Source organism: Ptychodera flava, unplaced genomic scaffold (assembly GCF_041260155.1).
Source record: "Ptychodera flava strain L36383 unplaced genomic scaffold, AS_Pfla_20210202 Scaffold_62__1_contigs__length_770838_pilon, whole genome shotgun sequence".
Classification (NCBI taxonomy): Eukaryota; Metazoa; Hemichordata; class Enteropneusta; family Ptychoderidae; genus Ptychodera; species Ptychodera flava.
This window is the reverse complement of record NW_027248384.1, coordinates 538166-550283: the sequence shown is the minus strand read 5'-3', so window position 1 is coordinate 550283 and position 12118 is coordinate 538166. Positions and strand designations below refer to the sequence as shown.

The 12118-nt window shown below is 37.2% G+C and overlaps 1 long non-coding RNA gene across 1 annotated transcript; it reads left to right on the top strand.

Annotated features, from left to right (window-relative positions):
• Nucleotides 1–10498: 10498 nt before the first annotated feature.
• Nucleotides 10499–11410, top strand: LOC139128640 (uncharacterized). Its single transcript, XR_011551359.1, has 2 exons — nucleotides 10499–10686; nucleotides 11069–11410. It is a non-coding gene; the product is annotated as an uncharacterized lncRNA (long non-coding RNA).
• Nucleotides 11411–12118: the final 708 nt, after the last annotated feature.

Here is a 12118-nt window from a genome sequence, read left to right as displayed (position 1 = left end):
GACTGATGTCACGGTAACATAGGAGAAAGACGAGATGGTGCTGTACTGCAACCAAGATGCAAATCCGCAAGTTAAAGAGCTTGTTTGGTATTATGACAATAACGTAGTGAACGATAGTGTCAGATTTGGTATTGAAGGTATAAATCTCAGTATTTTGACATTTGACTCACAGGACAATGGTGAACATTTGATAACTTGCGCGTTTGCGAATGAAGTTGGTACCGGAAATGCTAGCGCTACTTTGATTGTCGATATCAGAGTAACAACTGATCAGCCAAAGCTTACGACGCTAGCGACATCGATATCTCCAACTGTTGATGATAATCAGTCTTGTTGTTCATGTGGATATGAAGATAGTGACAAAATTGGGCCAACTGCCGGACTGCTTGTGGGGTCCGCTTTCATGGGATTGGTAGTTGGAGTTATCGTTTCTTGCATTTCTTGTTTTATGTTCATGCAATTCCGTTTAAAATCCTTCGATCTCAAAAGTAAACCAGACAGAAGGGAGATAGTTAACGCCGCCATCGATCTTGAACTTGTTGCTGATGATAGTCAAGCTGATTATGATGCAGAATATCAAGATATACAAGAATATCAAGATATACAAGAAGAAGGTGTTATTAGGAGCGAACTCATGATTAATACAGACGGCATCGGTCGTGGATATTTAGCATCCGATCAGAATAGGGTTGCTGATGAAGTTGAACACTATCAAAGCCTCGGGATACGAAACGATAGTGTATACTTAGGGCTAGCCAAGGACGATGTCTGAGAGTTACCGTAGAAATGGTATCTGACTTGTAATATCAGAGAATCTCATTTTTTGGCTTCTTTTGCGAATGTGATAATACTTTTTCTCCTTTTCACATCCACGCTACATAATCTAAAATGTGCTGTTATCACAGAAAGGAGGCAAATCGCCGACACAAACGATAATCACAATGAATGTCAGCTTACCTTAGTTCTATTTACACATTCTAGTCGGATATAAAACCATTGGCATTCATAAAAGAAAGTGCGAAAACATAATAACCGGCAAAAATTATGTAATGTCAATTTCTATTGAAGATTTTTATGGTAAACGTTTACGTGACCATTATCCGGGTTTGGATTATAAAATGTGATTTATTGTTTTCACTCACAATATCCTCGTTAATTCATATTATGCTCTACACTCGCTGACATAAACCCCTTATACAGTAATATCAAAGGTATACATGTGTAACTATTATCAGTTTGTCGAAGAGTGACTGACAGGATACTGTATATGTTATTTTGAAGAATAGTATGTTTGACACTGCTGACTTTATTTATTTTCCTTTCGAGGCATTTAGCCCACATTCAAAGCCATTCATAGCCAAGGACAATCTCTGAGAGTTACCGGGGAAATGCTATCTAACTTGTCATAGCATAGAATCTCAATTTTTGGCTTCTTTTGCGAATGTGTGATACTTCTTTACCTTTTCACATCCACGCTACATAATCTAAAATGTGTTGTTATCACAGAAAGGATAAATCGCCGACACAAACGGTAATCACAATGAATGTCAGCTTTAGTTAGTTATATTTACACATTCTAGTTAGATATAAAAACATTGGCATTCATAAAAGAAAGTGCGAAAACATAATAATATCACCGGCAAAAATTTTGTAATGTCAATTGCTATTGAAGATTTTTATGGTAAACGTTTACGTGACAGGTATCCGGATTTGAATTATAAAATGTGAAACATTGTTTTCATTCACAATTTCCTCGTTAATTCATATCATGCTCTATACTACAGTAATATCAAAGGTATACATGTGTAATTATTATCAGTTTGTCGAAGAGTGACTGACAGGGTACTGTATTTGCAAGAAAAATATAATTGACACTGATTTTATTTATTTTCCTTTCCAGGCATTTGGCCCACATGCAAAGTGAGTTGTGTGAAGGAAAATGAGTAAATGGTAATAAATATCTTTATTGAAAACACGGGGAAAAGGTATTATGAAAAGAACAGAATAAATTAGTCATTTTGATATAGCCATTCCTTTTCCATAAAATACATGACTTGATTTTGACCGACAGATACATAATCTAAGGCTGAGCTACAAAGTACGATCGATTACAGAATAGACTTTATAGAAAAAGATTAAAATGTTGTATTAATGAGTCATTGTTTTAGTAGGGCTATTTCATTTGTGCATAATTCTTCCTGGTGTTGCTGATCCAATTCGTTAATAACGAACGGAAATTCAGATATAAATAATGACGGTGATTTAGCTTTGCATTATACTTGTTAACAATATGAAAATACATATAGCATTCAGTTTGTGTGCTAATTAATTCGTTATTGTAATATGTAGAGCTAATTCTTAGATTTAATTAGCTTAGACTACAAATCATGTAGCGTCTGGCAAATAAGTTATCCCTAGTATTATAATTGAAAATGAATGGTATCATTGACCTTGAAATGTCGAATCCCTTGATATGGTCCTCACGTGTATAGTTAAATATAGAGCTTCGATGGAATTTGTGAAATTACAAACATAAACATAAACTATAGTATATTTTAACAATTCCCGCGGCAAATAATCAACTTTAACTTAAATTGACATTGTGATCACTACTGTCGAGCAGGCATGCTGATGTTCAATAATCATTCAATAATACTTTTTTTTTGCTTGAGACTTTGTTTTGGAGAAAGAGTTTACACGTACGACTTGTCAACACTGCTACCGACAGAAAATTGTATATCTGTTTGCAGTTTTATTTCCGTTTCTCATGCTTCGTTCTTTTGACACGAAAGTCTATTGCATTCACACTTGATGAATCTTTTGCATATTTTGTTGGAGGTAAATCTAAAGCTGTGAAGTTTCGACAACAAGATGGTTAACGAGGTTTCGAATGGTTAAGAACCATTTTTCAAAATTATATCACTTTGACTTTATCCTAAACTTTACCTTTTGAAGTCATTCAGTTTTCAATAGTGTTTTAGCTACATATCAGAGTTGCTTTCGTTGCACTTCTTTCTGACGTATTTATGACACGCAGATTACCGAAACATTCCAGTTGCTGCCCGTAAAGCTTACATTTTATGAAAAATGAGAAGTGAGATATTAGAATATATCTGAGTTATCTATGTAACATTGAACATTAAAGTCTCTTTGTTAGAGTGCACAATGCACACTTTTTGAGTCTACAATAGTAAAGATGCTTTATGATTGAATAAAAATCTGAATTTACAGCCGTGTTAAATGCACTCTTATGCGTTTAAATTAGAGGCATTTATACACAGATGCTGAAAGCGATAAATGATGACTATGACACTTCTGTTGTTGTATTCTTTGTTGTCTATTAAAGATATATCTTTCATTGACATCGGTGACCGTTTTCGATTATGTAGCCCCGTCTTTAATACAAAAATTAGTTAAAGGAGGTTTTATTGGCCAAGTGTTTTGTTATGAGACACAGTGAAAGTAATAAACATTAACCTAAGCACGGCTCGAAACATGTATTATACCCATTACGTCTAGAAAGTAATAATAATCGAGTAACTATAAATACATAAGATATTTCCATCGAAACAATGATTTAACCGTTACTATGACACATCATGCCAAGTCCGAGGTCAAAAATGCTATGCAATACGGCTGGTTTTTGAATCGGGTTCGAACCAACACATACGGCATCAGTCGCCTAGTGGAGAGGCCACAGAGAGAATCGCTCGGCTAAATCTCCACTCCCAAGAAAGAGTGGTTCAATAGCCGGCTAAGTTGTTACATTTTTCTGACTGAGACCGCTCCATAAGAGCAAGGCTAGCGAAACATACAGAAGGGAAATTGACACCCTAATTTAAAGATCATTACATGATAAGCGTTGATTTGTACTCAAGAGCGCATAATTTGCTGCATCTACTTATAGCTGGTTTGAATTTAATGGCAATAAAAGACAAGTACGCCGCACACGATTATCTGCCCGGGAAGTACCCAAGCAAAACGAGACACTTATACAGGGTAAATCTCCAATTTTTATATTGCATTTGTCGGGGCCTGGTAGCTTTTTACAATGTACGGTTATTTAGACATTGCTGCTTTGAAATCCAGCCATATGTCTCCCGATCTTTCTTATGTCACATGACAAGTTAAAACATCCTACTTTATGAAAACAATTTCAATAAAAAATATGATTTCGAACTGATAATGTTTTTCAAGTCGAGAAGCATAGAAGATCCATCTGTATCAATGTTCTTTTCTTGACATAAAGTTGTTTAGTCCGTTGTTTACATTTTTGAACCATACTCTCTTATGATAAACGAGATTGAAAAATAATATTTACACGTTCATTAAAACGACAGATTTATCATGCAGATACTGGATTTAGGGTAGTATGCACCAAGAAAGTCAAAAACTTAAAAGTTTTGGTCAAACTTTCCCCAAGGAATCTTTCTACAATTCTCTCTCAAAATTACGATTAAAATGAGGGTAACAGTGCAAATTTTGATACTAGAGAAACAAATTACCCCAGGTTAATCGATTTTTCGAATTCAAAATGACCAGCATCCCTGTGTCAGCTAGATGGAAATAAATTAATTTCTCAATTTTTGAAAAGCTATGACCGTAATTCTTTTCGTTATAACACGGTCTTTAATATACGCCCTTACAAATATAAAGCTGTTTTCAAAATCGTAATGAAGAGATGCGTTCGTTTCCTTTGAAGATATTATTATAAATAGTTTGTCACCATTATTCTACTTCCGATAGGTATGAGAGAATGTGTGCGTGTACATAAGCGAAAATTGGCGGAGGGACTGTAGTCAAATGAATGTAAAAAAGAATACTAGCAACATCCATTTTTAGTAGAAATAAAATTACACAATTGCTAAGATTGAGTCCAGTTTGTTTTCAATTGGTATGGAAAAACATACTCGACAAAAGTATACGTAAATACATGTATTTAGCTTAATTTCGCTAATAGGATGTGGCGCGAAATTGTGAGGAAATAAAAGAAGTTGTGAAGAGACCGCACCCCTTCGCGGGCAGCACAAACCGGAATTGATCGGCCTATCAGTTTTATGATTGTATCTCGTTCGGGCGTACGCATATTCGTCAAGCGATAACTCCACCAACGCAATAGATTTTGCGGAAGTTCACTCCTTATGTACATTGTATAATATGTATATTTTATAGGATGCTTTGGCAAGTATAGTTTTTGAGGTACTATTTATAGTCTTGTTCTCACTGTGAGTTTTTTTGGGCGATGCAGGGTCTGTGTTGAAGCTTTTCAAATACAGGGGATTAGCCCGAGAATACTGAGAGCGTCCACACGCGTGAGTTTAGGCCTTTGTTTTGAAACTGACACCGATCCAAACGCCCTCTATGGTCATATTGGACATCAAATCAACAAATTAAGATGGCGGACGTCGAGAACACATGTCTCCAGTTTCTACTCCTAAATACTGTAAATATGCGTGTTTGAACAGAACACGAACTCCACGAATTCATAACAAAAATTAACAAAATGCATCCAACTTTAAAATTTTCATATGAAAGTTCTTCACACGAAATAACATATCTTGACCTAGGTATTTACAGAGGTCAACGATACAACAACGAAAACAGACACTAGAACGCACACAAAGTCAACCAACGGATACATTCCAGTTCTTACACAGGCGAAACACTAAGGTACATAAGGACATGCAACAACGAAGAGGATTTTAACAACAAAGTCAAAACATTTAATGAAAAATTACTACAACGAGGATATTCACAACCAGAAATATCGAACATCAATGCCGAAACAGATTACGAAACACGAAGAACACATTTAAATCACAAGCAACACACAACATCAACACTAATAAAGTGATATTTTCAACCACATACATCAAAACAAAAGACATCAAACAAGCACTCCTGAAGAACTGGGAAGAAATAGAAAAAGACCAAACACTAAAGAATTTATTCACGATGAAACCTATCATCACATACAAAAGAAATCAAAACATTAGCGACACACTCATTAATGCCAAAGTACACAATCTTACAAAAATTACCGAACAAAATCAAACACAACAAACTGACCCAAATAGAAATATTCTAGCCTCCTTACTGGATGAACAAAACACTGACAATATGTAAACCACAAACAGTGAAACAAAAATCCAAGGAGAGCAAGTATCAAAAAGCGACTGAGGAAGAGACCACACACTGGTTTCGAAACGTAGTGTCAAAGGATCACGCTGTCATTTGACAGCCAGATTACGGCTACGTCTCGCCATGGCTTATATTTACACCAATAGCCAAACACACAAAATCGAACATAACCACACACACCGAAAAAATAGTATAGGCGATGTGTGGAGCCGCTTTCCCTTTATTATATGATTGAACTCACAGCGGCAACTGAAAAATGTTGTAGGTCACATCCAAAATGTGCCCAAAAGTCGCCGCGTGGGGGCGTTTTTCGCTGTTGTTAATTTTCGATGCGTTCACACGGACTCAAGCGCCGAAGTTAAGTCCGAGCTCGGACTCAGGTCTGCCCTTCGACCCGTCCTAAATTAACAGTGGCCCAGGGGCGTTGGGAACTGTTCTCATTTACTTTTCTGAGTCGGACTCGGATTAGGGGCGGTGCTAGGCCACCGAAAACGTTGCAGTGAGAACGCCACTTATGTATTAAATCAATAATCCCATTTCTCACTGTCTGTAATAATCAAGAAAGTGTACAGGTACCCAAGGTCGCTGTATAAATAGTTTACTTTCTGTAGATACAAGTATTTATTGATGTCATTTAAGCAATCCATTATATTTCCCATTTCAGAAGTCATATATACTTAAAACAGCTTGTTTTTACCAAATTATACTAGTAAGGAAAAGAGGGTGGTGCAACCTATGTTAAGCCTTGGCTCATTTCACGGTTGACTGACAGTTGATATACATGGAGATGATAGTAAAAGTTTAATACCACATCAAACAACCAATGGAAGAAGGTATGAAGATGGCAGCGAATAGTCTTAGGGAAAAAGAAACGGTTACTATTTCATTAACTAAAAGCTCTATTCAAATTCAACTCACTGTACTATCACATATTTCTCTGATTGCTAATAACTTTTATCAATACATGCGAGAAAACGACTGCCACAGATCAACTTTAGGGGCTGTTCCGTAGCATAATATGCGAATGTAAAGTAATGGCTTCCTTATAGCTTACTCAACACTGCTAAATGCAAAGTTAGGTCTTTGTCGTTCCTAAATGTGAAATGTGACAGGGTTTCTTTTATTTCAAAAGCGCTCATGCAGATGGATGGTCTCCGCCGTATTTATTTTTGGTGCGTGAACGGATTTGGACACGTAGAATTGATGCCCATTTTAGGTATTCAATTACTGTTCCTCGAAAACAGGGCTATGACTCAACATAAGTCAAATGACTGAAATAGAATACAGTGTAATTTTCAGGATATTGCCATAGTAGTGACTTTATTAGTCTCTTTTCAAAGTGGAGTACATAACAAAGGGGATAATGGCACCACCGACACTCGAGATTTGCCAACTTTATGACAATGTATTTCTGAGTCTATGATAAATCTTGTGAGGAAACAAAATACGTTTCGGAGAGACCGCATCCTCTTCACGGGCAGCGTACCGGATATGATTGACAAATCAGACCACCACATGAGGATAGAAGTGCATGCGCAAAACTATAGAGAAAATAACTTCCCCCAAGACATTACTTGTCCCTCATTGTTATAGTTTCAATGTCTATAGATATTTGTTTCATAATATGAGTCAAGAACTGCCTAACATGTTGTGTTTTATCTTGATCAGCATTCTTTCTGGATTAACTGGTATTCCAGCCGTTGATTTTGAGATACAGCCAGCAGATGTTACGAAGGTGTGTACACGAGGATGTAACGGAACAACGGGAAGTAGTTGTTCTTTAGAGTTCGAGTGCAAGGTGAGTTCACCGGCAACAGAGCAGACGGTATCATGGATTAAAAACGGAGAGATAATCAGTGACGGTGATACGTTCCGATCAAACAATAATCACCTCATAGACCGAGACAGATACATTTTACTTCATATTGCCGAGGGCAACATGGCCTTGTTGGTATACTCTCTTTCCTTATCAACAGCTGAATTCGATAGTGGTGCCTATCAGTGTGCAGTGATTGGACCTGATGGAATCATTGTACAAGACGAGATATCGAGGACTGCTCAGGCCAACGTATATGTCCTAGACTCGACCACTTCTCCAAATCAGCCAATATGCCGCTTGAGAGATTCGACAGGTCAGGATATTCCCCAAACTAATAATACATTAGTCAGGTCAGGCGATTCATACACTTTGACATGTTTAGCAGGAGTATCTAACTCACCAGCTCAGTTGATTTGGTATCGAAATTATCCAAATGGTATGATCGAAACTCCTGTCAATGAAATGCATCAGGGATTCATCTACAATACGTACTATTGGGTGCCAGCTCGTTCTGACGGATCGACATTGCAATACACTTGCGTTCTCAAACAACCAGGTTTGTCACAAAGCCAAGCCTGTTCAATCAACTTCAATATCCAGTACGCACCAATAGTGTCAATCGATCCTCCTGATGTCATGGTAACAGAGGAGAATGACGAGATAGTGCTGCACTGCAACCAAGATACAAATCCACAAGTAACATCGCCTATTTGGTATTATGACAATTACTTGCTGAACAGAGTGAACGGTAGTGGTAGGTTTATTATTGAAAGAATGTCTCTCCGTATGTTAAATCATAATCGACAAGACAACGGCGTACATCTGATTACATTTAAAGCTACCAATGAAGAAGGTACAGGCAATGCTAGTGCTAGCATTACCATAAATATTCCATTACCGATAACTGAACCTTCAACCCAGTCTTCCTCGACGACAATGAGTACTTTTGGTAGTTCACAGGGTCATCGACCGGCAACTCCAAAGGAGGGACTAAATGTAATCGCTGTGGTATGAGGTATTGTAGGCGCCGTGTTACTGTTTTTAATCGGAGCATTGGTGATTTTAGTGTGTTTTAAGATTCGAAGGAAATTCACGCCATCGCCAACACAACACGACGTACGGGTTACAGAGAAAAGCAATGAATATGATCTCGATATCATCAATGATGTACATGCGACAGATCCTTCACAGGCGTATGCGACTGTAAATGGGAGTTTTGAGCAAGAGGCTCTATCGACAAGAATTGATGAGTTGAATAACCGTGACCAAAAAGAATGTCAAGTGGATGCGAAAGCAGAGCGTATCGAAGATCTTTATTCGAAGCCCGAGAAGAAAATCAAAAAGGTTTCAAACATGGCCAGTCGAGCTGATAATGAACAAAAAACTGATACGTCCACAGAGAATTTATCGCCGCCTGTACCCGGAAAGAATTCAAGTGAAAATACTCAAAGAAGTGAAGCAGAAGACGGGCTGTATTCGAACATGAGACCGAAAGCGGACAGAGAGCAGAAACGGAAGACGAATTCAACTCCTGCAGAGCAGAGTGCTCACACAAATGTGCAACATCCTGTAACTGACTCCTTTTACGAAGATGTTCCTTCTTCAGGGAGGGAAGGGCATAGAAAATCTAGTTGTAAAACTGCAGGAGGTCAACGTGTCAAACTGGAAGAAAAGGCCGTTCTGAAGAACGTGGAAGGACTGACGTATGCCGAGTTGGATCTCTCTGATTCGGCGCCAACTAACATGCGAAGCAAAGCTGCTAAGCCAGACAGTGACACTGTGTACGCCGAACTGAAGATGTAAAAGAAGTGTTCTTCATTCAAAAATCATGATAAAGGTTATCTTTTTTAATACTCGAGTGGCCCACTAGTCGATTGGAATTTTTTCATCACTTTGCCTATCTAAGCTTTCAATTTTTTATAATTTTATCTCGCTCGGGCGTACGCGGTAATTACTAATTCGCCAAGCGATTACCCCAGCAACGCAATAGAGTTTGCCTAAGTTCACTCCTTTTATACTTTATTTAATATGTATATGATAGGATACTTTTGGCAACTATAGTTTTTAAAAGAACTATTTAGGCATCAAATCAATGATCCTCTTTTTCATTGCCTGTAATAACCAAGAAAGTGCACATGTACCCAAGGTCGCTCTATAAATAGTTTACTTGCTGTAGATACATGTATTTATAGACTCCAGGAAACAGTTGTCATGATCCGTGTTCTGTTAGAGGTCATTTAAGCAAGCCATTATATTTCATATTTCAGAAGTCATATATATTTAAAACAGCTTGTTTCTACCAAACTATACTAGTAGGGAAAAGAGGGTGGTGCAACCTATGTTACGCCTGGGCCGATATCAGGGTTGACCGAGAGTTTGTATCGAGTTGACAGTAAAAGTTTGATACATACATATATATATATATATATATATATATATATATATATATATATATATATATATATATATATATATATATATATATATATATATATATATATATATATATATGTAACTCCGGTTACGAAGTCCATCCCATCTGACAGTTAAGTAATCAGATGGAATTCCTTGATTGCCGTGATCTCCCACAATGCACTGCAAGCAGACAGATACTGCGTGGAGTGGTGTGGTTGTGCGGGCAGAGACTCGGTCTAAGGGAATTAGTTCTTCTTGCCAGTAACCAAGACGACGTGGTTGGTCTTTTTGCAAGGCTTATGAACTTCTAGGTAGGTTTTCACATTTGTTGCAATACTGAATTTGTAACGTGTTTTCATGGTGTATTTTTTGAAGTTTTAGACCACACCCATTGTGAGGCAAAGTGGGGGGGGGGGGGGGGGGCCATGTGCTTTCCCGATTGGACTGTGAGCCATTCTGAATCTCAAGCTTCCACAGCAATAGATTGATTTGTTTACTAGTTTTGTACTTTTGTTTTGATTTATGAATACCAATAGTTCCACAGAAAATGAACTTGTTCAACTTGACATAGTGACTAGAATGGCATTGCCATGCCATGGATTAAGATCCAGTTGATATCACGATCTGCTGACTCAAAGAGCTTATGTAACCTGTAGGTGCTCTTCTCTTTTTGCATGGCTTATGAACTTCTAGTTTCCCGACATACCAACCCATTGACGGAAGCGTTTGGACTGCTAATGAGTTGATCCCAAAGGAGAACTGTCTGGAGGACTTTTTGTGTGAATCAGTTTCCCACCCGAACTGGAAGAGGTTACAACACGGAATTTGTAACCGTAGCAACAGGAGCGCGACGTGGACTCTGAACCCTGAACAATTCTGGAGAGTGTCTATTGAGTGAACACTGTAATTGATACGAACTTGGATATGGGCGTGTCTAGAGTTTCTGTATGTTTAAACAGTATTGCCGGCTAATCATTGTAGACTTTTTATCATCATTAGTGTGTAGTGAAATAAACCTCAACACGTAAACTGCAACTCAAATTGTGCGATAATCATTCTTTTCCTTCGTTGTTGATTGGATAATATGAACTTGGGTCCAGGTTTAGTTGACTGACAGTTCAGTTACCTGGGTACATATATATATATATATATATATATATATATATATATATATATATATATATATATATATATATATATATATATATATATATATATATATATATATATATATATATATAAATAATGGATTCAGTCACTTGATAACAGTGACATCGGCAATTGTAATAGCTAATGTGAGTAATGGTACATGTATGATAGACATACGATTAAAGTTGTTTTATCGCATACCGAGTGCGACTGCAGAGCGGAACTGGTATCAAAGTCTGTATATCTTTTGAATTTTTAACATTGTAGGAAACGTTGCCATTTGTAAAATCAGGTAACATTTTGTTGTTGATTTATTTTGATGTATTTCCGTACGATATTGTTATTGTTGTGTGACACAGTTACTTGTTCTACTCCCCAAAGAATGTCAAACTGGACAGGGGTTGATTTATCAGAACAAGGTTCATATGTGTAATGTCCAATTTTATCTTGAACAATTGAATTTTATTCGGAACTAGTCAAAGCAACATTTCGTATTTGTCCAAAATGAGCTGTGTTGACAATCATGATGAATTTTTTTTGTATCTGGGTATTATCATAAGCTTATAGGACATAGCCCTTGGTCTCTTGCCACAG